A 27,932-nucleotide genomic window follows, 5' to 3' on the forward strand; every position below is an offset into this window, starting at 1 on the left:
AAACTTTGTCAGCTGAAGATCCGTTTGGTTTGAAGACGAAAAACGTACCAAGCACAATGTTTTTCACCATTCCTGATTTCTAACACGCACTCACAGCATTCGGCCAGTCTTGCGGCTATCACAGCAAAAATGAAAGCTGCTGTTCTCCGTGTGTTTTTCCGTCAATTCCGCCATGTTCATATGTAAATTGCGCAAGCTTGTTTTGTTCATTAGATCGAAAGATCTGAAAAAGCTAATACATTTATCCGCCCATAGACCATCCCCTCGAAGGAATCAGGACATGGTTGAAGTGGTTGAAAGTGAACAAAAGAGATTAATTAAAATACCAGGTGGAAACGGGTATGTGTCTCCCTCGTCCACTTGTGATCCGATCGACCAAAAATGCATCTTGATACTAGGTGGAAACAGGGCCTCTGGAAACCTACTTTTTCCAACTCTTAGAACAAGGGTGTCCAAACTCAGTCCTGGAGGGCCACTGTCCTGCAGAGTTTAGCTCCAACTTGCCTCAACACACCTGCCTGGAAGTTTCTAGTATGCCTACAAGGACCTATATTAGCTGTTCAGGTGTGTTTAATTGGGGATGAAGGCCGAACTCTGCAGAACAGTGGCCTTCTAGGAGTAGGATTGGACACCCCTTTCCTAGACCGTTTGTCCGTTTTTCACCAAATTCAAGTCAGATCATCTTCAGACCATGCTGGCCAAATTGATGGATTTTGTGTTGATAGAGGAAGCCATTTTCACTTCAAACTTTATGTGAGTAATTGTCACCCAACACTGACCACACTAAATCAATGGCATATTGGTCAAAAGTAATAAGCAATTATGTCACATTACAAGTGATTGTATTTATGGGCTTTAAACCATTTTGCTTAAAATTGCCTTGACTCATTTTTGCAGTTGGTCTAATGCTCGCTGCCTTGATTTTTAGCTCCTCATTCTGTGGTGCTTGGCCCCATAATTGCTGCTTGCAGCTATATTTTTCATAATATTTATGAAGTAGACATCATATTCAGAAGTAGTTTGGGCAGTATGGTAATAGTATGGTAATTTGGGCAGTTGACAGTTTTAAAAAAAGAGGTTAAAAACGTTTTATATATCATAAGTTCTGATATTTTTTGTAATGTGTGAAAAGTATTCATATTAAAATTGCGCTGCATATGCCGATCACTGCACTGTTTTTTTTTTTGTTTTTTTTAATCCTCTTTCTTTGATGTCCTTCATATTCATTATAATCTTATTTCATATAAACCAATTTATTCCTTTATTTTTACTTTATTATTATTTTTTTTATGAAATTTATGATTGTTTTTTTTTTTCTTCTGTAAAGCACTTTGAATTACCACTGTGTATTAAATGTGCTATATAAATAAAATTGCCTTGTCTAATAAGTACTCTTTTTAAAATATGCTAAAGTGTGCATCTTTTTTTTTTTTTTTTTTTTACAAAGGGTTGGGGAATTGCACGGTGCAAATCTGGTGCAACAGCTGACTTTACATACTCATTTCACTAACAATTCAATCACTGACCCAACACTGACCAAACACACTGCTGTTCTCAATACACTGACCCAAAGCAACACTTTTATGACTGCATACAGTATAAAATCACTCAAACACCATTTTTATACCCCACTTTTTAACTCTAAACCATTTAGAGCCATAAAGAGACCATTATTGGGCTGTGAAAGACAGACATGCCCTAGTACAGTGAACTCTAATATAGCAGACGTGAGGTTGATTGAATGTTCTCTCAGATGTGCCACTAATAGGGTTTAGTTCAGCTGAACCAATACCATGACAACCGTCCTAATGAAGAATGATGGGAATGTATTGTTTGACAGTGACATGCTCTGTGTCATCGAATCAGCACTCTTTATGAATGCTTATACATGGATGAGATACACTGGCATAACAATAACCGAAAAGAACGAATTGAATATTGGAGGGACAGGGGTATGTCTGCCATTTGATTTATGGCTTTCCAAATGTAATCCTGAGTCTGAACTCAGTGTGTGTGTGTGTGTGTGTGTGTGTGTGTGTGTGTGTGTGTGTGTGTGTGTGTGTGCGTCAGTGTAGTGAGAAATCTGTCAGGCCGGTCAGTGAGCTGTAGCTGCAACAAGATGATTGCGGCACTATTCATTTTTCTAATGCCCACATGCGCACACACCTCAGCGCTCATTCATTACCCTCAGAACGCACGTTGACGGGTCGAGGACTGTTCTTTCTGTACTTCTTTGTTATTAGTGTCTACTGTTACCACATCATACTGTCAGGTACGTGGCAGAACGGGTTGGAAAACACATATATACGCACACTCTCTCAGCTCTGATAATGAGGTGTTTTTACATACTGCTGACTATGCTGCTTAAACACAAGGTTACTACAATAAAGCAAAAGCTATCAAAACCATATACACTCTTAAAAATAAACGTTCTTTATTGGCATATATAGTTCCATGAAAAACCTTTAACATCCAAAGAACCTTTCCATTGCAAAAAGGATCTTTAGATTATTCAAATGTTCTTTACTCTAAAGAAAAAAATTGTTATTTTAAGAACTGTTCACTGAAAGGTTCTTTGGGGAAGCAAAAATGGTTATTCTATGGCATCACTGTGAAAACCCCCTTTGGGGACCTTTATTTTTATGAGTGAACTGTAGTGAATAATGTTACATTTTTAAAATATAAACATGAAGAATTCATATTAGGGGTTCCATCATGGGATCATTTTTATTTTATTTTTAATTTTAATTAAATTTTATAAATTAAACAGCTAGTAAACATACTGTATCACTAGAAAAATTGAAATAACCCATTAAACATGAAAGTGTTATACAATCATTTAAAACAATTCTCCTTATACAGAACATTTTTTTTGACATAAGCATTCTTTAGAAATTGAGCCAAGAACCCTTGGGTTCTAGAACCCCACTGAACCTTTGGTTACACTTTATTTTGATGGTCCACTTTAGACATTCTACTAAGTATGAGGAACTTTCCAACTACATGTCAACTAACTCTCATTAGAGTTTAAGTAGACTGTCGTAGACAGTTATTAGACTCTTAGGTTAGGGTTAGGTGTTAGAATATAAGTTGACATGTAGTTGCAAAGTTACTTATTGTCAGTAGAATGTATGTTGGGAGGATCAAAATAAAGTAGCAGATATTAAGAATACGGTCTACTTTTGACATGTAGTTGTAAAGTTACTTGTCTTAAGTGGACCATCAAAATAAAGTGTTACCAAACCTTTTTTCTAAGACATGCATTTGTTGCGTCACTGCAATTTTAATTATGTTTCATGTTCCTGCTCCTGTTTCTGGTTTAGCCCTCAGTTTGGATTATCTTTGTATCTTTGGCACCTTAAAATATAGTGTAACCTTTTTTTTCCTTTACACTTACATTGTGTTCTTGCTCCATCCGTACAAGAAATGCACGTTCTTAAATGAGCAGGAATTTCTTGTGTATTTACTTCAACTGCTTGGGCAATGTCTATGGTAGGCTACACTCTTAAAAATAGGCTCTTTACTGGCATCTATGGTTCAATAAAGAACCTTTAATATGTAACGTTTTCATTGAACAAAAAGGTTCTTTATATTTTTAAAATGTTTTTCAAAAAACGGTTCTTTTTAGAACTGTTCACTGAAAGGTTTCAAAAATGGTTCTTGGTTAATGAATGGTTTTTCACTCTTTATTGCGTGGAGTAGTTTGAAAAGTGCCCCAGCTCACCCCAGTTTCACTCAGTGTTACTTTTGCCTTTTAACAAAAATATTCGTTAATTTTGACAATATTTTGTCATATAATTTTAAGGCTTTTCTAGTCTGGATGAAATTTATTCAGTGAAATAACTGTGAAAGTTTGCAAAGGGACATGTGTAAAGTTAGATAAATAGGTACTGTAAACACATGCAGAGAGAGAGAGAGAGAGAGAGAGAGAGAGAGAGAGAGAAAGAGAGAGACTGAATGTGTTATTATTTATTATTTTGAATGTGTTATTTGATGTTAGATGGACAGGTATGATTAAACACTTCCCTAGACAATACAACCCATTGCATCAGTGTATTAATATCTTCATCAACAGCTGCAGAGGTGTCATAAACACACCTGACTCCTGCCCCCTCATTAAACTATCCTATTTATACAGCAACTGAACTGCACAACAGCTTCATCTGAGGGTGGAGGGTTTAGGGGGTTATTTACAGTAGTTATATACTTTGTAAACAAATGAATCCCTAGAGCTGAGAAAAATTCTCCATTAGAAATATATGATGATCCAAGGATGTACTCCACTGAACCCCCCCCCCCCCCCCCCCCAAAAAAAAAACAGTTATTTTGGGAAAACTTTATTTTACAGTGTCCTTGTTACACGTTACATGTAGTTACTGTAGTAATCAGTGTTGGGGGTAACGCATTACAACACAAATTACATAATCAGATTACTTTTTTCAAGTAACTAGTAAAGTAATGCATTAGGCCTACTTTTAAATTTACAACAAAATATTTTAGTTACTTTTTCAAATAAGTAACGCAAGTTACTTTGTTTTTCCGGTTGCACTTTATTTTACAGTACGTGCACTTACATGTATTTACAGTGTACTTACCCAAGAAAGTACTGGGTAATATAAGGTAACTACATAAGTTAAGGTTAGGTTTAGGGGTAGGTTCAGAGTTAGTACCTAGTTATTACCCCGTTATTGCAATTACTATAATAAGTACATATTATGTTGATGGGGACTGTACATACAATAGGACTGTAAAACTGGAAAGTAAAAAAAAGTGCTACCTGTTTTCTCATTTATACACTGACATCTTCTATCTCCATGTTGAGAGAAATCGGGAGTAAGATGCAGAGGTGTGCGCTGTGTAAACATGATGGTTACTGTAGTTCTAGTCTAAATGTGAACGCGTTTATTCCTCTCACTTGCACAAAAACAGATTTAGTATTCCTCGAAATTAATACAAATAGTAAAATGCAAACTTAGAATATCACAGAAACCTGCAATAATTAAATGTGTTAAATAACACAAATATACTTTATGTATTTAATCTCACTTTATTAACCAATGTTTTTGCTCGACCTTCGATGTTCTAATTCAACCATATTAATAATCAAAAATGACTTTAAATAAACATCACATTTGTGTTTGGTTTATTCGAGCTGTGCCCTCTACTGTACAGACGTGAATTCGCACTTCTTCAGCCTGAGGCTTATTCGTTTCACTTATGGTGTGAAAGCACCTTTACATTTGCCAAAAATAGTAATACTAATACTTTTATTTATTTATTTTTTGTTATTAAAAAACAAACAAGAAAGCCCAACCCAGGTGAGAAAAGCAAATGCAAAAGTATACTGTGTTACTCAAAACCCAAGGTCTTTTCTGATTGGTTTATGCAACTTCCATGAGTAAGAACCCACAAACAAAGCACTGAGTTGGTAGTTTTTTTTTTAAAAGATGAAATAATCAATAAGCTTAAATATGTTTGTCAGATTAGTCAGTGGAATCAATTCTTTGAAAGATAAGAATTTTGTTTGAGGTTCTTTGCAGCAAGTAAACTAGATATCTTTGATAACAATGAACAATACTTTTAAAGGGTTAGTTCACCCACAAATAAAAATTCTGTCATTAATTACTCACCCTCGTGCCGTTTTACACCCGTAGGATCTTCGTTGATCTTCGGAACACAAATTAAGATATTTTTGTTTAAATCCGATGGCTCCGTGAGGCCTATATAGGGAGCAATGACATTTCCTCTCTCAAGATTCATAAAGGTGCTAAAAACATATTTAAAACAGTTCATGTGAGTACAGTGGTTCAATATTATTATAAAGTGACGATAATATTTTTGGTGCGCCAAAAAAAATAAAAAAAATAATGACTTACACAATTCATTATGCTCCAAAGCTTCCTGAAGCATTGTTTTGAAATCGGCCATCAGTAAATAATTTGTTATTTTGTTTTTTTTGGCACACCAAAAATATTCTCGTTGCTTTATAATATTAATATTGAACCACTGTACTCACATGAACTGATTTAAATATGTTTTTAGTACCTTTATGGATCTTGAGAGAGGAAATGTCATTGCTCCCTATGTAGGCCACACGGAGCCATCGGATTTAAACAAAAATATCTCAATTTGCGTTCCGAAGATTAACGAAGGTCTTACGGGTGTGGAACGGCATGAGCGTGAGTAATAAATGACAGAATTTTCATTTTTGGGTGAACTAACCCTTTAAAGCATTTATTAATCTTACTGTTAATCTCAACATTTACTAAAACTTCCATGTCTGTTTTATTTCAAGTTTATGTTTTCATGTCTTTTACTTTGTAATTCTCATAGTGTTAGTTCCTGATCATGTCATGTGATTCCCTGTTATGTGCCATGTTTTCAGTGGTTGTTTTAGTCATGTGTTTCTCTGATCTGTTTGTTCATTGGTTCATTGTTCATTGCTTTCAGGTGTGTCTTGTTAGTCATTAGTCGTTGTGTGTATATAGCCCTCATGTTCCCATTGTCTCTGGTCTAGCTATGTTTGTGTCATCCTACTCTTTGTGAGTTGTGTTCACGTTCGCGTTCCTGTTCGTGCCTGTGCCTAGTCAAGTTAATTCAAGTCTTTGCTGTGCTCACTTTATATTACTTTCAATAAACTGCACATGGGTTCAAGTTAATCTTACCTTCAGTAGACTTCTGTGACAAAAACTTTTTTTAAGATCAAAAGTTGTATCTGTTAACATTAGTTAATGCAATGTGAACTAACATGAACGTGAAAATTTTTAACTAACATTAGCAAATGTTAATAAAGGCTGCAAAATATATTGCTCGTTGTTAATTTGTGTTGGTAAACACATTAACTAATAATTGAGATCTTATTGTAAAGTGTTACCCATTTTTTTCCCCACAGCAATCTATTATTGTATTTTTTTTTCTTCACCAAAACATGCATGTAAGACAGCATGAAGGCTTCCTGTCTAAGTGGGCACTTCTCTAGGATAAGCTGCCAAGTGTGGTTATGTGAGACTGGTGTGTTAGAGACCATAAATGTGCAGCCATACAGCAAAAGCTACATGCTTGAGGATAGAGAGATGAGACTTAAATGAAAAAGAGGGAGAGAAACCCAGAGGGATTAGAAAGAGAATTAGAGAGAGAGCTGGATGAAGGTATGGTGTCTCTTTTAGAACTGAAGGCAAAAGCAACAGGAGACCATAAATTGATTACAAATGAGTTCACACACACACACACACACACACACACACACACACAGACAGATATGAGTTCAGGTTATGGAGAGGTCAGGTATTGCTCCACAAAACCCAGCGAAGCTGAACAAAGCTGTAGTCCTCAGAGTCTGCAGACTGTCTCCCACGATTACAGGCTTACTAAAACTTAGAGCAAAACAACTTCTGCTGCTTTTCTGCAAACATAACCGCTCTTTGCTTAGATGTTAATATGAAACATGCACTGCGTCCAAAATTGAATACTTCCTTACTATATAGTATGCATAGTCTGACTGTCTGATACTATATAGTACATAAAGTTGAGAAAAAATGAGAAATGTTGCCTTGGCAACTAGCTACTTTTATTTTATTTTATTTATTTTTATTTTATTTGCCACAGCGTGTCTATGCAGTTGCAGAAGTGTTCTGAGTTGTGTTTACCATATTGCTATGGAGAGTTGGTTGCCAAGTGATATTTTGGATGTGAAAGCCACATCAAAACTAGATAAATCCTAATTTAATCATTGTTTACACTTGAAGCAACAGTTGTGGTGGGACTTTAACTGATGGATGGTCTACTTTTGATGTGCAGTAAATCATCTACAGCCATGTTATTTTCTCTGTTTAAAATAAAATGATTTTACTTATTAATCTTAAATAAGATTTGTGAATTTATTTAGCTAAAAGTCTGATTTTCTATATATTTAAATATAGATGTTGAAAAAATATGTTGAAAGCCAGCTTGTGTTTCTGGTCTCTAGTACACTAATAATAATAATAATAATAATAATAATAAAAATAATAATAATTTACTTATAAATATATAAATACAAAATTGTATCAATACTTACATTATAATAATGATAATTATTATTATTCTATTAGTAATTCTATTAGTAAACAACCATGTAATAATTATGCAGTCACAGTAATAATAATAAAATATGTATTATTATTATTATTATTATTAAAACATTAGTATTGCTACAATGTTGTAATAATAATAATAATAATCATTATTAATTATGATATAATTATTATTATTAAAGTCATTTCCTGTGTTACGGAATTGTGTAATTCTGTATATTGTTTATTTGGTTTATTTTGTTTGTTTCCTGTTATTGTTTTTTCTGTCTGTGTGTTCTTTTGCTTTGCTGGTGTTAAGCAGGATATCACGTGTACGGTTGCGGGATGGCTCCACCTCTCTCTGCCGGGATTGGGTTAGGACGACTGAATGAGGGTTTAAAACCATCTCTTCCACTTCCTGCTGTTGAGCTGTGTGACTTCGGGCCGGTCGCACTTCTCCTGTCTCCTCTCCAGCTGCCAGACCCCCATTACACCTTGTGCATTATTTTTCGACTCTGTTATATATTTTCTTTTCTTTACAGTGATGGTGCTCGGAGCTGCCCTTTTCTTTTGAAATTAAGTTCGCTCTGTTTTTGTTAGTGTAGTAAGGGTAATTTGTTGTATTTTGTTTTTGATATTTTGAGGGAAGTTATTTTGGATATTTTTTTGTTTATTACCCGTTTTGTTTGTTATTTTGGGCCTTGGGTCTTCCTGAAGTTTACGCACCCACTGGTTTATGTTATCCTGGAAATTCTCAAATGTTATTTACTTACTTTCTTTTATCTTAATAAAACGTTAATCGTTTTCTTGAACCCTGAATTCAGTGGTTTATTTATTTATTTATTTTTCTTTGGTCTGACGACTGGGCGGGGGAGGCATTTTTCTTTCTTTTCTTTATTTATTGTGATTTAACCTAGGCGGATCGTAATTTTTTTCTCTGTTTAAAATAAAATGATTTTACTTATTAATCTTAAATAAGATTTGTGAATTTATTTAGCTAAAAGTCTGATTTTCTATATATTTAAATATAGATGTTAAAAAAATATGTTGAAAGCCAGCTTGTGTTTCTGGTCTCTAGTACACTAATAATAATAATAATAATAATAATAATAATATTATTTTACTTATAAATATATGAATACAAAATTGTATCAATACTTACATTATAATAATGATAATTATTATTATTCTATTAATAGTGCCACAACCATGCAATATTATGCAGTAATCACAGTAATAATAATAAAACATGTATTATTATTATTATTAAAACATTAGTATTCCTACAATGTTGTAATAAAAATAATAATCATTATTAATTATAATATAATTATTATTATTAAAGTCCTTTCCTGTTGAAAATAAAGGTTACAGATAAAAGATAGTAGTATTAGTATCTATAAATAGTATTATTGCTGAAGCAGCAGTGAGCTCACATTAGACTTTCTTTTTTTTAAGACTAAGGGTTAGAGTTCAAATCAGTCAGTATGAGCAACAGTTATGGTGATGCTTGCCTTAGCAAACACCACTAATTATTCAGTATAATTATTGTTTGCAGAGCTATGCTGAATGTGCAGGATTATATTTCAGGTGGCGTTTCAAGATTGGTCTCGTTGGAAGCAAAAGGACTCACAAATTTAGAGGTTGATATTGTGGCACCATTTATGCTCATGATCACTTTAAAGTCTAGGCTTTTGGGACAGTCATGTACTGGTCTTTCATTTACCTTGTTGGTTTCCACAGTAATCCTGCCATCCTTCTTCTGGAAAACATGTAGATATTTGGCCTCTTTCCATTCCAGTGGGCGGCTGCCAGATGTTGGTGATCGAAAGGCTTCATCTGAGGAGGAAACCTTCTCTCTGGATGGTTTTCAAGGGGGATGGTGACACTGAATGAGTCAGAGGTTCAGGTCTGAATGCTTGAAGAGCTGGGCAGGAGTCAGACCTGCAGAGAGCTTATCAAGGTGAGCTCTTGAAGACCGTGCTATCATTGAAGGACTTTACAAAGGGCCATCGTCTGCTTGCTTTGGCTGCATGAGGCTTTGATAACAATCCTTGAATGTTAGTCCAGCTAGCTTTTGTGTCCCCTGACCTCTCCGGCACCTTCAGACAGCTGAAGAAAGGATGAAGAGTAAAAGCTGCAGCTGAATCGCTGTGGCTTGATTACCTACAAAAGGGAGTGCTTGTGAACTTTTTCTTGCCATACTTTCTTTGGACAGCAAAGTCAAATCTTTGTGAGTAAAAAGTAAGAAACAGCTGTGAGATGTAATTGTTTGTTGAACATTACAGTATGAATATTTCATCTACACATGATGATCAAACCAATATCCAGTGTTTATACTGCCTGATTCTCTATGGCTGTGCAAAAGTTGGTTTTTATTTATTTTTCGAGACTCAAGTTGTTAACTTTAATATTGAAATTCATTGTATGAAATATATAAATCTCTTTATAGCTACATTGATTTAACAATTTCCTTGCCAATGCCAATATTGTGAGATATACTCTTTTTTTCTTCTGCTGTCTAAATGCTTTAAATAAATAGACCTCATTTAATATATTTGTCACAAACGGAATTGTCCCATCATCCTCCTAACCATGCACACAATGAACTCATCTAGACCTCATCATCAGCACTACATAGAGCACACACACACTCCCTTAGTCATTGTCAGACCTTGTCTGATGCGACGGACTATATACCTTGCTACTTACCTGCTTTATGTTCCTGACTACCTTGCTAGCTACTGCTGTTACCTCATTCAAGTCGACCTCCAGTCATCCAAGTCATCTTCCAATCATCACGTCATCAAAGTCGTCTTTGAGTTATCCCTTGTCTTAACGTTGTTCCCGCTTGTGTCTGTGTTCCAAATACTCTGTAATGCCGAGTTCACACTGCATGATTTTAAGCCCGATTTTCACTCGCGACAGATTTTGCGAAATCGTCAACAAATGCCCAAAATCGGAGGCAAAATGGTGCTCGTTCACACAAGTGACGATGAGTCGCCGATGATGCCCGTGAGATATTTGCCATGCTAAATATCTGGACCTGTCTGCGATTCAAAAACCTGTTGTGTGAAATGTGCTCTGACTGAAAATGACATTGGTGATAACCTACAGCCAATGAGAGAGCAAGATACAGGGGAGTTATGCTACCTCCAGATAGTCGTGCAGTGTGAAAAGAACAGTGATCTCATATTGTGACATAGGCACTAGTCACTGTATTAATAATTAAACACTCTGTTGTCAGAGTTGTGGCTTTAGCTGCATTGGTGGCAATGGATCTACGATCAACTTAGAACATCATTATTTGCATAAATCTATTTAAATTCAAATCTAATTGAAACAACCAACAAATAGCCATACATGAACAAGACATTAACTAGTTGCAGGGTTCCTACACATTTTCCATTTCAAAATTCCATACTTTTCCATACTCAAATTTCCAGACCTCCTTCCAAACAATTTCTGCCACTGGTAAGCCTCGGTCTTCTTTTCTATGTTTTCTCTGCTTCATGTTTGTAGTCCGGGCCCTACAGTCTTTTAGTGATTTTTAAATTAGTGTTTGATTGTTAAAAATAAAGTTTTGTATTTAGTATTCACATCTAGGCCCTTCTCTTCTTAAAACCATGCACCTGTGTGACTTTTGTTGGAGATGAATCTACAAGTACTAATATATTCCCTGTTTAACAAGTTGGCGTAGTGACTTAGTTTGTTTCCCTTTCCGACCATACCACTCGCTACATAGGTGTAAATATTTAATTTGTCTATTAATTTGATACATTTACTTTATAGACATCCATTCATAACTTTATAAAATATCTAAAAAGTGAAGAGAGGTGGAAAAGTTGACGTGTAGGAACAAAATAGTTGTAGGGGGGTCTGGGGACATCCTCCCCCAGGAGAAGATTTTTGTGATTTTAACATGTAAACGAAGCATTCTGGTGCACTCTGACAAGAACATGAATGGAAAAAACAACATTTGTGGTAAAAAAATAAATAAATAAATAAACTGGCACTAGGGCTGGGAATTCACAAATTTCACAATTGAATGCGATTTTGATTCAGAAGCTTGCGATTTGATTTTGATTTGATTACCTTTGATTCAGTATTGATTAATTTGGGGCCTATCAGGTACAGTACATGGCAAATTTCCTTAAAGAAAAAAAAATCTCTCTCAACTAATGCTGTAAACTATACAGGGAACCACAGCTGGTACATCAATATAATATTAAGGGTTAAAATTGATTTGTAAGCTACTTACATATAGGCTAAATTACACATAAGAAAGTTTTTATAATAACGTTATAATAAATAATAAATTGTTTTTCTACTCTTTTTTTTTTTTTATGTAGGCCTAAACATTTAAATGGTGGCTGTCATAAAACGGATTTATACATTCAATATCGAAGCACATGTTAAGTACAAATACAATAAATATGCAATAGCCTATAGTGCATATATTTAGCAAAATGCTAAGTTCATTTTTGTAGCTAAGTAATGAGTTTTTGGACATTGAATGGCTTTTCTGAGGTAGGCTAAATGTGACATTTTTACAAGCTGTTTTATTGACGCCTTTCTGCGGTTCAAACACTGATTGATCGATTGCATGTGACATGATACAGATTTCGGCAAGTTGTACTGTATCTTTCAACATACCTTCGGATGTTCAATCATGTTTATTTTGTGTTGTAACTAGTAAAGCGGAAGAGATGGTTGGTTCACGAGTGCTACAGCGATCTGTCATGCCACAGAGCACCAAGAAAGATCACGACTCGCTCAAGTCTATGGGAAAGTAGCCCATTTTAGATTCTAGTGAGAATCTTGTAACACACACACACTCACCCCGAAAAAAAAAAAAAAAACTCTTTGGATCTAAACGATTTACATAAATGACGTATTTTGATTCAAAACGGCTAATTTCGCTAAAAAGTGACTAGTTTGCAGGTATGATAAATTAGAAAACTGAATAGAGCCAATAGTCTGGAAACACAAATATTTCTCCATACTCTGATTTCTTTTTTCCATACTTTTCCAGACCTAGAAATTACTCAAATCAAATTCCATACTTTTCCAAACTGCGTAGGAACCCTGTAGTTGGTGTAACAAGGCAGAATTTTGTTGAATTAAAGTGCATTACCACAGTAACACAATACAAACATTTTGATTCAACTAGTTGCAAAGAAGTTACATTGACATATTAAAATCATGTTTAAACTACAAATGTATATTGTGTTCATATAAAATATTCAAAGCAATCCAAGTTTACTTGATTTGATTAGATGCATAATGGGTGCTATGATTAAATCATGTTCATTCAACAATTTTTTTTTTTGAGTGTGGTCAGACACTTGCGTGTGTCATATTATTAACATTCCACCAAAATCAAGCTCAAATGGAATTTTTGACCAGTGAATATCAGCCTATGGGTTTTGCCCGCCATTAAAACGGCCACACCGCATTAGGTTTTCATAAACTTACAGGTTATAAAGTTTATTGTAGCTATGTGGGTGCTCAGTTTTTCTGTAGTTTGTCCAAAATCTCATGTTATAAAAGATGAAGTGCTACGCACATGCTATTTGACTATGACTTGACAACAAATGCTAGACTAAAACAGACTTCTCTGCTCCTCAAATACATTAAGGGTGTGTTCACACTTGTCATGTTTGGTTCGATTAAAACGAACCCTGGTGTGATTGCTCTGTTAGTGCGGTTCATTTGAACATATGTGAACGCTGCCATCCGAACCCTGGTGCGCACCAAACAAGCGGACCGAGACCGCTGAAAAGATGGGTCTCGGTCTGCTTCCAAACGAACTCTGGTGCAGTTCGAACGATATATGAAGGCAAAACGGACCAAAGACATGTAAACGAACCAAAAACAGGAAGATGAGACCCTAAAAAGGACAGAATCCTCACGCATATCGTTTTTTCTCGTCATAGTCGTGAGTTTGCCCATCACGCAGTAGATCGTTTGTGTGTGTGACGGAGGGATTCCCGCCACTCCTTTACACATTTTATAAGCTCTTCACGAGTTCCCAGCTGGCCAAAATACCATCATATGCAGGCTACGAACACACAACGAGTGCATTTATCTCAGCACACAGCATTGTTTTGGATGTTCAGTAAGTTCCGTCTCAAAATAGGCAATACGTCATAAAATCTGACCAATCAGGTTGTGAACGTATCCCTATGCCTTTAGGTTCGGTATCTTTTGGTTCGGTGATAAAATTGCCTATTTGAACGCTAATCGGACCAGGACTAAATGTTTTTTTTTTCCTTTTGGTCCAGACCAAACAAACTGAACTACAAATGTGAACACACCCTAAACATTAGTCTTTATACAGCCTATAGAGTTTATGGAGTAAAGAAAACGCTGTACTTATTCAAAGAACCAGTTCTTTTTTTACTCTTGCAAACAAGCAGAGACACTTGATTGCGGCACTTCATTCATGATAGAGGCGGGTGGAGTTATACAGATCACCATATCTGTATGAGATCTGTTCCCCCTGTAAGCAAACTGGTGGCTGTCTAGTTCAGGTGGTATAATGTTCTTAATATGCTGCAGGATAAGTCTCTCGAAATATTTCATTATGACAGGGGTCAGAGCAACTGTGCGATAGTCATTGAGGCAGGTGACAGCTGACTTTTTAGGCACAGGTACAATAATGGAGGATTTGAGGCAGACAGGGAGTACAGCGAGCTGCAGAATGAGGTTAAAGATGTCCTGAAACCTCTCGCTGCAGCTGGCTGTAGTCCCTGTCTGCCTCAAATCCTCCGTTATGAGGTTTGACCAACAGTTTGAGGATCCAATGGAGTTACGAGGTGTAGTCACGCGCTCTTTTTAATGCGTTTAATTGGTTAATATTCACAAAACCCACAGACAGATGTAAAGGGTGAACAATAATAATGATTTACAGAAAAAAAAAATATATATTTACAATGTTTTACCATTGGAGTGAAATAATAATAATTTAAAAAAAATATTATTTCTCCTCATTGTAATTGTGCATGCCTAGTGTTGCAGAAATTACATACTTCACCTTTAAATTCATGTTTTTATAATTCATGGAATTATTAATTTTCAAAGCCTTAATTATTCATCATAGCCCATAAGCTAATTGAGCACAATCATTTAATGAATTCACAGTTTATTGCAATTGACACCTGCATGGGCACACCCAATAAATAGTCTGTCATTGTATGAAATAATGTAATAAGCGATACTAATTATAATAAACGTTTATTCACACTATAACTTTGCTTATTTAGTTAAAAGAATGATGAAATGCAGTTCCCATGGTCAGTTTTTGTAGTTTTCCCTCTCCCACTTGTCAAAATGAAAAGATTGATTCTTTAAACTTTTGAAATTATGAAGCAAATATCAATCAGTCGATACTTTAAACGCCTAATTTGGATTATGTAGGCTGCTGCAAGAAACCAAGCAATGAAACCGCACGATTCCCATGACGCATAATAACAGAGACAATTTATTATGATGAGATATGATGAGTACCGAACCCGAGACTACCTGAAGGAGGTGGTGAGTTCGGTTGCACTCGAACTGTGCCGCGGTTCGCGTGAATATGAAAGCAACACGGACTCGGGTGCGCACTTGCTCAGGTAGTGAAGTAACCTGCGCATGCGTTTTAGCCGATTATAATGTATACTTCAATAAAACACATGTAGCCTAAGAGATGATAGTGTTGATGATTTACTTTGAATTCGAGCAGGAGTGAGCCTGCAGTGTATTCGCGTTTTGCGAGTGCAATCAGAGCGGCAAATTAATGGCGATCAGCTGTCTCCTCAAAATAAGCTCCGAAGCTTTATGATTTTTTTTTTTATTTCGAATCAGTGATTCGGAGCGTGTATCAAACTGCCAAAGTCAGGTGATTTCAGTAAGCGAAGCTTCATTACGTCATCACTGTTTCGAAACGTTTCAAAACAGTTCGAAATTTCAATGGTTCACCGGTAGAGGGCGATGATAAAGTGAACCCATGAATCATGCAGATTCACTGAGAACTATTGAACAAGTGTCTGGGTCTTTACGGAGCCCCGCACATGACATGCAAGAAAAAAAATTAAATCGTGTGCACGATTTACTAATTCGTTCCCTCGATTTACTAAAACGTGCGCATGATTTATAAATCGAGGGAACGAATTAGGAAATCGTGCGCACGATTTAGCCTACTATTTTTTTTCCTGCATGTCATGTCAGGGGCTAAATAGGTTTTACCTGATCTCTGATCAGTTTTATACATTTGTAGATGTTTTAATTAGACATTAGAATAATTAAAATAAATAATTGTAGTTATAAATCTCTTACTTGTCTGTTTTGAGCCATGGAACAAAGAAAACAAGCCCTGGTTGATAAAATTGATAAAAGAACACATATTATACAGACACTCTATATTTAATTGTATGAGATGATTAATTAATTGCATTTGATAGATTTTACTTTCAATATGTTTGGCCTGAGTTTTGTTGCATTTACACTGTTCTGACCACTAGGGGTCACCGTGGAGACGGGTGTCAGATTGTTTCGAAGCCTCGACATATTACGGCACATTTGCTTCAACTGCTTCAGTGTTTCGCGAAGCCTAGATTTGCCCATCACTAGTTTTTTGTCGAGGGAGCCAGTGTGATGCTAACTGCCTGTTGGCCTACAAAGTTACGTCACCTAGTCACCCTTCACGTCTGTGGGTTTTGAAATATTTAACCAATGAAAAGTATTAAAAAGAGCTTGTGACTAAACCGTAACTCCATTGGCTCTTCAAACTGTCAGTCAAACCGCATAACTCCACAAAGCCCACATGCATCGAGCGAAGTCTTTAATAACATGAGAATATGGCCAAATGTAAGAAACAAATAAAATAAATAAAATAACTGTGTGCCCGCATAGCTACAGTAAACTTTACAACATGTAAGTTGATGAAAACGTAATGCACTGCATCTAATGCGGTTGTTAATGATGGACAAACACAAAGCATGCATCTCTGACATTCTCCAAAATTCGCTGGTCAAAAACCTCATAACTCCATTTGAGCTTGATTTTGGTAAAATGTTAATAATAATGACACGTGCAAGTGTCTGGCCATATATAAAATTCGTTCATTCATGTAGATTATTTGCTGTTTTGTAACTTTGAACTTGAAACTGTGCTGCGGTTTTTGTTTTTTCTGATAATTTGGCATGCTGTTTTCATACTCAATTGCCTATATTATTTCCCCATCCTGTTTTATGAAGACCCAGCCGTTTGAACATTTCCTCCCCCCTGCTTCAATTAAAAATACTGATGTTTAATTAAGATGAAAATCTTTTATTGGGGTTCTGTTATTTGATTTAACTGAAATTTAGGAATTCATGTAATTAAAATAGCGTCCATCGGAAAAGTGAAGTCAATCTCGGATTTTTTTTTTTTTATTCATATAAAGTTCATTTTATTTCTATGTATGGTTTTGTTTGTTTTTGTTGTTGTTGTTGTTGTTTTTTACAATACATTATTCCTAACTAATATTTCAGTCCGAATCGGCACAGTCCGAATCAGCACAGATAAGTTAACTGTTAATAATTTTTAAATATCTGTTAAACATAGTTTGAGAAAGAGAGTGCTTATTAACATTGTAAAATACATGTTTGGCTCAGTTATGAGTTATGGCTTAGTTAATAAATGATTTGTCTGATGTCTGAAATTTTCCAGACTCAGGCCGCTCCAGATCCAGGAGAACTGCTTCCACAGATTCTTCACCGGGCATCATGTCCACATCATCTTTGTCCCTCTCTGAGGACAATGTAGAAAGGCAGTTATGCAGAGAGTTGTTAAGCCTTAGCAGCAGAGGCTCATACAGCGTCGAATGGAGGTGGAGTGGCATTGATTGGATAGCCGAAACGAACAGGGCGGTTGCGGCAACCAGTGTTTGTTCACTCTTCGAGGCTGTCGGACCTGGATATATCCTCTGCTGCCAGGTGAAGTCCCTGTCGAGTTAACAGAGACTTCAAATGGTCTAACTGCTCAGGGTGCCTTCTCCTGTGAACAAGAACTCAACAGGTGAGATTGAAATAAGGCTGTGTGATGTAAAGTGTACAGATAGAGATTCTGCTATTTCATGCGTAAGACTGCTTCAAGTTTTTAACATGTTAATGTCCAGTCACATTTACTGTTGCTCAGCAAAATTTAGCTGAAATTTTCTTTAGGTTTTTTTTTTTTTTTTCCAGAAATATTTTAATTGGATATTCGTCCAACATTTTCAGAGCATTCAGAGAACTAACAGTTGTTTCAGAACATTCATAGAACATTCAAAAGTATCATTCCCATAATGTTTGCAAAATTCTAAAATAGAATGTTCCTTTAACCAAGAAAAAAAACATTTTTAAAACATTGAAAAAAATTGACATTTTGAACGTTCAGGGAACATTTAGAAATTATGTTTTCTTAAATTAATGGGAATATTAGCAAAACGTTCTCAATAAGCCATGAACTCAAAGGTACTCGCGCAGTCTGACACACACCCGAAACACCCGCTTCTCAGACAGTGTACGATCCCAAATCGAATTCTATTTCGTGACTTATTGCACTTGAATTGCCAAATACAAACACAGTTGTCAAAATGGCTGTCGTGGTGAGTAGCCTATTACAGAGTCGGTTTTGTCATTAATAAGACATTGATATGTATTTAATAAAATCAATGTTTATTTAAATATATTTTAAGATATGGCCCATATGATCTTTGCCATTACCAGAACTGAGCCACATGTGTCAGAATTGGCCAAATGAAGCCTGGAAATGTATGTTCTCTTTTTAATAAAAGATCAGATAAAATAAGAAAAATATTGTGATAATTGTGAAATAAAATGACTATTGATATTGTGAAATAAGATTTTGGGACATTTATGCAGGCATTAGGCAGAAGTAGCTTGGAAATATTTCCATTACTTTGGATTTGTAACGTTACAGATAAGAATTTAATAGTAGAATGAAAGTTATGTTATTATATTATTGCTTAATTTGACATCAGATATGTTTTTAATAGTTGGCTATGAAGTGTCCTTTCCTCTGTTGTTGCCACAGTAGTGCTGTGGATGTTGTGGAGATATTTGTCCCTCCACCAGATCTGGAGCCAGAGACCAATCCTGAACCGTCACCTGCGCCAGATCACTCCGCCATCATCCCAAATAACGGTGAATCGCCAGTTGTTATTTCTTCAACATTATTTTAAACAGTACTGTCGTCTTGTTTTCCACTAAAATTTCTTAATTCTTGTTTTCAGAGAATATAAATATTATTTTCCTCCATATTAATATTATTTTCTCAACACAACCAGCAGTGATATTTAAAACAAACAAAAAATATATATATTTTGTAGCAAGCTCATATTTTTTCTGTTTGAGAGTCCTTTAAGTCACTCTATAACATGGGAGCGATGATTGGATTTGGAGGATTTGGCAGGGTGTACGAGGGACACAAATTTGATGGCAAAAAGGTAAATTTTACCGAATTGTACAAATATTTTGCTCTTGCATGCATCAAAACATATTTAAAACATTTAACAGATGGTTTAATACTTGGTGCAAGGTCAGCTGCTTGAATATTTTTACTGTTATTTTTTATTTATTTTTTTTATTTTTTTCAGGTTGCCATTAAAGCTAGATTTTCGCTGCAAGAGGTCGCCTGTTTAAAACAAAGGTGTAGCTTGATGACGCCGAATTTGAACGTGGAATCATGGGAGATGCGTCTTCACCTCACAGCCAGTGGAAAAGAATAGGGACAGGACTCGAGCAGAAATCATGTTCATGGATGAGATTATTAACATTACTGGAGTATGAAGCAGGGCAGGGTTGAGTGATGTTGGAGCTGAACAAGGCCGCTGGAGTGCTTCCTAATGAGATACGAACGCGACACGCCTCAAGAGCAGCAGAACTTTTATTATGCGGCAGTCGCCGCTTCTTCGGGTCAAGCGTATGAGGTAACACAACACTGTTTATCATATTAGATACATTTGACTGTGTTGAAAATGATGTTATAACGTTACTCTGTGTGTTCTGTGCGTTCGCTCGGCGGCTGCTGTGAGACACTTGTTGCACACTGCAGTAAGATAGATTGATTTTAGAATATCATATTAATAAATGCTGGATGGCTTGTGTTGATAAATGGCATTGAATTCATTTTAAAACGTATTGTATGATGGAGAAAATGCTGTATTACTGTTACTAAAAATAAAGCTGCATCTGATTATGCTATGTTATCTACTTGACAAAATAGTGTTTTTCTCTGAGGCATGGTAAAAGCATGGTACTCTCGGAAAATCAAAAAAACTAGATTTAATCAATAAGACTAAATGTGTTGAGCTATATAACAATAATTTTTGTTTGTCTATAAATGTAACCAAACAGTTGTTCCCTTGTCTGATAAAATATATTAAAGCATCTTTGGTGTTCCCTGGTTTCTACAAATATACAATCGGATATGACGCCATTGACAGGCGACTCCCTCACACGTCCCGTATCCTTGGTTAAAATTGCGATTTTCTCACGATTTACAAATAGTTGGAAACTTCTGGGTAGTAGTAGTAGTTGGAATAAAATGACTTAATAGTTGTAAACCTAGTGGTTTTTGGATATTTTACTGCAAAAATCTTACATATTGTGCCTTCAAGCGGATGCACATGTTATTTCTATCTTGATATTGTAAGTTTGCCAAAACCTGAATGTGTATTTAGTTGTTTAGGTGCTGATTACTGTAGTTAATTCACCTGTAGGAAGCATTAGATGTAAATGTAATAGACAGATAAGCCTATAAGCACCAAATAATTTTGAGCTGAAAAGGCTCTGTTGAACATATCTACAAAGATCAAAGAAAGGTACATTTAAAAATTATGTTTTCTTTTTACCCAGATAATCTTCTGTCTACTATTTTTCTCTAGCCTGGGCATCCTGAATCTCTCGTTACAGAAGTGGAGCTGCTGCTAATGATGAGGCAAGAACCCATAAGCCCATTCGTCATTCAACTATACGAGTGGTTTGAACATCCTCAAAAATTCACTCTCGTTATGGATGTACCCTGAACCCTGCGAGAGCTTGCTGGACTTCATCAATCGTAATTCTGAACTGTATGAACCAACAGCATGGGTCATCATGCTACAGCAGGGCTCTTCAAGTAGTTTCATTTGAGGGCCGGATTATCAAATCAAAAAGTTAAGGTGGGACTTATTGGTAAAAATTATTTTATTAATTATTAGGCTTAAATGAAAATATTCTCACATTGAGACTTGTTAACCACAGGTAAAACCATAAATGGCTACTCACTACCACTGTCAAATTATATTTTATTATGATATTTTATATAGGCCTATAAAAAACACCTAAACACAGGTACAAAGTACACCTTAACAAAGACATGAATTATATATTCCCCTACCCACCTAATAAATATTGCAATATAATTGGCTATAACATAGTTTACAATATAAATATTCCACATTTCCACAAACCATGGTAATTTACTACAGTTCATTCATGGTAAATGTTTGTAAGGGTGGTGATTTTGGGATTTAAAAGTCTTCTATCTTCATTCATGGCACGTTTCTCATGTTTTCCTCATCAGTCTTGTTGGGAATGTTGGCTGTTTCATCCGATTTAAAACTAGTTTAATCATCAAGTGATTTGTAGTTTGTAACCGAGAGGTGTGTGTCGATTTGAAACGCTAATCTCACTTGATGTCGCAACGCTGTTTAATAATGGTAACCGGGAATAAACGCGCAGCTCCTTTAAGCTTTAGTTCCGTTATCCACTGGGCTGTGCTGCGTAGTTCAAAGTAAACTATTGAAACACATGAAAACAGCGCTATTTGTTCTGTATTTGTTTTTACTGCCCGAGAAACATCTACAGATGATTCAGTGACAGAGCGGTCCAAACGAATCCAGATCGTTTCAGATCGTTATGCAAGCGCGTTTGGCCAATTCATGGATAAGAAAGTCGACAGAAATACGGGACACGTATAATAACTGCTGAAATATTCGCACGGAAAACATTTCTCAGGTCAGTCGGAGGAGCGTGCATGGTACGAACAGTGCGTATATAGCCGTACAGCTGCAGGCGCCACTGCGGCCACGTATCTAACCAAATTTAGCCGCACTGCCAGGAAAAGAGGAGGAGGGAGATTGAGGTGCCACGGGCCGGATGAAGATGATTGACGGGCCGGATTTGGCCCGCGGGCCACCAGTTGACGAGCCCTGTGTTACAGGCTCTGCTGGCAGTACAACACTGCATCGAGCATGGTGTTTTTCATAATGACATTTATGTGCAGAATTACCTGTTGAAGACAGACACGTTAGAGCTCAAGCTCATAGACTTTGGCTGCGGTCAGCTATTTAGTAGTGATGGCTAAAAGAGTGACACATACACTGGTGAGCATTTTGGGAGTGTGGAAAATTGAATGTAGTCACTTACTAATTATTTGATGCTATTAAAAAAAAAAAAAAAAGCTCAACAATGTGCAAATGTCTTGCTTACAGGAGTACTGGAATACTACCCACCTGAAGTCTTGACAGAACTTCGATTCCACGCCATCCCAGCAAATGTCTAGGCCCTAGGAGTGCTGGTGTACAAGACGGTGAATGCATGTCCTCATTTTTGCCATTGGACAGAATTCACGCAAGACAAAGTTACATTTCAGACCTTATCCAAAGGTGAGTTAATAATATTGATAACATTGATAAACACGCACATAAAGCAAAGGCTCTGTACAGAAAGAGTTAAAGGTGAAGTATGTAAGATGTTTTATATATAGCTCAGTGTATAATAAGAGTTTGGGGTGTGGCTACTGTAGCAGGCCGAGCCATGGGAAAAGAAATTCAGCTTTAGATACAGAAGTGAAAGCCAAAATTTGCTGCATTTATACCTTCAAAGATTAAACAGGTCATGAACACTTCAAAGTGAACAGAGCATTGTGATGCTACGCGCTAGCGCTACAAAGCATGCTTGAAAACCATACAGCATCATCATGCACCCGTTCAAAAAGGCAAATTTTCATGAAGACAAATCCAACACAGCTAAAAGTATTTCTAATATATTGGACCTGAAACATGCAAGAAGCAGTAAGAGCTGAGGTTGTGATGTTCAAGTTGGGGAAGACGCGATGCACGAAAGGGGCTTTTGAAAATATGCTTTATTTTGTAATTCCACTATAGGTGACACTAATGTTGCAGAAACTACATACTTCACTTTTAAAGTAAAGATAAGAAACATTTTACATTATATAAATCATGTTTAGGTGCTGTTTTCATAGCTTCTAAGTCACATGGTCATGACAAACCAGCTCTCTCCTTATTAAAATGTGTACAGAATGCATTGATCTGATTAGCCAGTGCCTAACCTGGGATCCAACTAAACGGCCGACGTTAAGCCTCGTTTACACTGCACGCGTCTACGGCGCGTTACTGCTGCGACGCGGCTACCAGAGCTGATATGTGGCCACTCTAGTCAATGCTCATGTTTATACCAGCTGCGCCGCGGTGCGTTTTAGAAGCGTCCCAGAAGCAGCTCGCCGTACCACTTCGCTAAAGATAGGCGTCAAGCCTATTTTTGACGGACGCCGCGTCCAAGACGCGCAGCTCAAATACAAAATAAAGTCAAAATAATCACCCTGTGTAAACCCCCGCTCATATTTGACATCACTAGGAGGCCAGAAACTGACAACGAGATTCGAAGTTGAAAAACTTGAAATTTTTTTGTTCTTTTTGTCCATAACTGGACTTTTAAGTGTATTAACTTCGTCTGTAGGCTACAGCAAAATAATGTATGGCATAGCAATAAACACAATTACAAACCCGATTCCAAAAAAGTTGGGACACTGTACAAATTGTGAATAAAAAAGGAATGCAATGATGTGGAAGTTTCAAATTTCAATATTTTATTCAGAATACAACATAGATGACATATCAAATGTTTAAACTGAGAAAATGTATCATTTTAAGGGAAAAATAAGTTGATTTTAAATTTCATGGCATCAACACATCTCAAAAAAGTTGGGACAAGGCCATGTTTACCACTGTGTGGCATCCCCTCTTCTTTTTATAACAGTCTGCAAATGTCTGGGGACTGAGGAGACAAGTTGCTCAAGTTTAGGAATAGGAATGTTGTCCCATTCTTATCTAATACAGGCTTCTAGTTGCTCAACTGTCTTAGGTCTTCTTTGTCGCATCTTCCTCTTTATGATGCGCCAAATGTTTTCTATGGGTGAAAGATCTGGACTGCAGGCTGGCCATTTCAGTACCCGGATCCTTCTTCTACGCAGCCATGATGTTGTAATTGATGCAGTATGTGGTCTGGCATTGTCATGTTGGAAGATGCAAGGTCTTCCCTGAAAGAGACGACGTCTGGATGGGAGCATATGTTGTTCTAGAACTTGGATATACCTTTCAGCATTGATGGTGCCTTTCCAGATGTGTAAGCTGCCCATGCCACACGCACTCATGCAACCCCATACCATCAGAGATGCAGGCTTCTGAACTGAGCGCTGATAACAACTTGGGTTGTCCTTGTCCTCTTTAGTCCGGATGACATGGCGTCCCAGTTTTCCAAAAAGAACTTCAAATTTTGATTCGTCTGGCCACAAAACAGTTTTCCACTTTGCCACAGTCCATTTTAAATGAGCCTTGGCCCAGAGAAAACGCCTGCGCTTCTGGATCATGTTTAGATATGGCTTCTTTTTTGACCTATAGAGTTTTAGCCGGCAACGGCGAATGGCACAGTGGATTGTGTTCACCGACAATGTTTTCTGGAAGTATTCCTGAGCCCATGTTGTGATTTCCATTACAGTAGCATTCCTGTATGTGATGCAGTGCCGTCTAAGGGCCCGAAGATCACGGGCATCCAGTATGGTTTTCCGGCCTTGACCCTTACGCACAGAGATTGTTCCAGATTCTCTGAATCTTTGGATGATATTATGCACTGTAGATGATGATAACTTCAAACTCTTTGCAATTTTTCTCTGAGAAACTCCTTTCTGATATTGCTCCACTATTTTTCGCCGCAGCATTGGGGGAATTAGTGATCCTCTGCCCATCTTGACTTCTGAGAGACACTGCCACTCTGAGAGGCTCTTTTTATACCCAATCATGTTGCTAATTGACCTAATAAGTTGCAAATTGGTCCTCCAGCTGTCCCTTATATGTACATTTAACTTTTACGGCCTCTTATTGCTACCTGTCCCAACTTTTTTGGAATGTGTAGCTCTCATGAAATCCAAAATGAGCCAATATATGGCATGACATTTCAAAATGTCTCACTTTCAACATTTGATATGTTATCTGTATTCTATTGTGAATAAAATATAAGTTTATGAGATTTGTAAATTATTGCATTCCTTTTTTATTCACAATTTGTACAGTGTCCCAACTTTTTTGGAATCGGGTTTGTAAACCGGACAAAATAAAACCATTTAGCCATAAAAAACACTAAAAATTAAGGAAAAAAACGTCAGACAGGCAAATCTTGTAGTCTCGCGAATTCAGCCGCTTCGCTTCTGAAATGCTTCTGGTGTGAGTTGACGCAAACAGTATTCAATTCTGTTGTAAATCAGCTCTAAAAAACAGTCATGAGTTGACTTGTTCATATAATCTTTGTATTGGATTGGAAATAACATACTTGCCGTCGTTGGTGGAGGGCTCGAGCTCGAGACTTGACCCGAAGCCTGAAGTCCAACCCCAACCTAACAGGGAACTCAGAGCCTGTCTACGTCTGAACAAGAACATGAGTGACTGCAAGACTGGAAAGAAGTCATCAAGAGTCATCACAGCCACATTTGCATTGTTTTAAAAAGACAAGTCATGTGTATTTATATAGCCCCTTATATATGACAAATCTTTATATGACTATATGTACAGTGTGTGCAGAATTATTAAGTAAGTTGATATAGTAAGTTGATTTTCTGATCATATTTTTTTCCAGGCACATCTTACCAATTCCAAACCACATTAATCTTAATAACAACTATTAATTTAGTATTTAATCATTTATAAGTGATATATAATTGTTCATGAAGGCCGGAAATGAAAAACCCCTTATATTCAGGTGTGCAGAATCATTAGGTACGTTTTCTTTTACAGATAAAATGAGCCAAAAAAGACATTTAACTCAGACTGAAAAGTCAAAAATTATTAAATGCTCATGAGAAGGATGCAATACTAATGCAATACTAGAAATTGCAGTTAAGGCATGATCATTGGACAGTTAAATGCTCATTGGGTCAGCAGAGTCAGACAAAAACAGGTGGAGAAGAAAAGACACATTAACTGCAAAAAAACTAAGAATTAAGGTGAAGAATTAAGTGTGAAACCATCAGGAACCCTTTAGTCTCCAGCGCCACCATTTTCCAGAACTGCAACCTACCTGGAGTCTTCAGAAGTGCAAGGTGTCAGGATCTCAGAGACTCAGGTTCAGTAAAGAATCCTAAAAAGTGACCCCCACTTAATAAGAATCACAAGCTAAAGTGTTGTAAAATACATGAAGACTGTTTTTTATGGGCTTTATAGACAGACAGATTGAGAGTGACTCTTGAAGGACCAGCACCAGGGGTGGATTAAGGTAATCAGGGGCCCCTAGGCTGCTGTTTGTGTGAGGCCCCCCCTTAATCATTATGCTTTACTGGAAAAATGTATTTAGTGCCATAGTCCACACAAAAATATTAAGGTGAACTGGCATACACACACACACACACACACACATTGAGACATCCAATACTACAGTGTTTCCTCTACATTCCTTCAAGTGTAGTCTTTAAAGAAAATTACCACCACATCACATAGGTAAAATGAGAAATTTAAAATCATAATAAATCATAAATAATGTGCCTTTAATTGCCTATATATAATACCAAAGTCCCTTTAAGACTGTTATTCTATAGTCTTTGATAATACATAGCCTAATCAGTGCCCAAGCGCACGCATAAACTTTGCCACAGCGCACCGGCAAACGTAATGATTATGAGTGTGTCGTGAAAAAACAAGGAGACTGTCTAAACATTTTAATAATTTATTGATAATGTTATCTGTTTTCGGCTGTAGAGATCAAGTTGACGATGCTGATTCATCTCCTCCGCAGTAGTGCATTTTTCATGCAGGTTTTCATACGGATTACATAATCTGAGAATATTTATTTTTCATTTGAAATAGCTTTAATGTAGGTACTTAGAATTTGCTTTAAACACCTATCCTGACAACTAAATTATCATATAAAGAAAATCTTCCAGTAAAATCACTTTTTAATTATCAAAGCAGTGTTTTATGAGATATACAGTAGGTTAATATTATTATGCATTGTAATGTCAGTTGCAACATTTTGACTTCTTGTATTAAATTCAATATCATGATCATTGACCTATACTGTATATACATATAAAAGGGGGAAAAAGTGTCTGCATAAATTGGTCAAAAAATGGATCTCAACTAGGTCACAATAATAGACAAACTGCCTTATTGACACAAACAATGATAAAATGCATTTATTGAAAGAAAAAAAATAGTGTAAACATACCGGGTAAAAAAGGGGGAATGTGAACCCTTTTTAATAACCTGTTTACCCTCCTTTTGGAGCAAAAATATTGTCCTTTAATTGTAGATCAAACTTGGACAACAAACAGAAGGATTTCTGCACCATTCTTAACAAAAATATGTCGGTTCAGCAATAGTCTTGGCATATTTGTTGTGAAAGTACACTGAAAAAAAAAATTGGTGTAGGATTTACTTAAAAAAAAAAAAACTCACTCAAAAATTGCTAGTAAATTGCATAAATAATTACATAGGAATGGCAAATAGCACATTAAATTAAATGTGAAATTTAAGTAGACTTGTAAAGCATATGTTTTTTTTCTTCTTTTCTATTTACATCT

The sequence above is a fragment of the Ctenopharyngodon idella genome, chromosome 7, assembly GCF_019924925.1.
Source record: "Ctenopharyngodon idella isolate HZGC_01 chromosome 7, HZGC01, whole genome shotgun sequence".
In the NCBI taxonomy this organism is placed as follows: domain Eukaryota; kingdom Metazoa; phylum Chordata; class Actinopteri; order Cypriniformes; family Xenocyprididae; genus Ctenopharyngodon; species Ctenopharyngodon idella.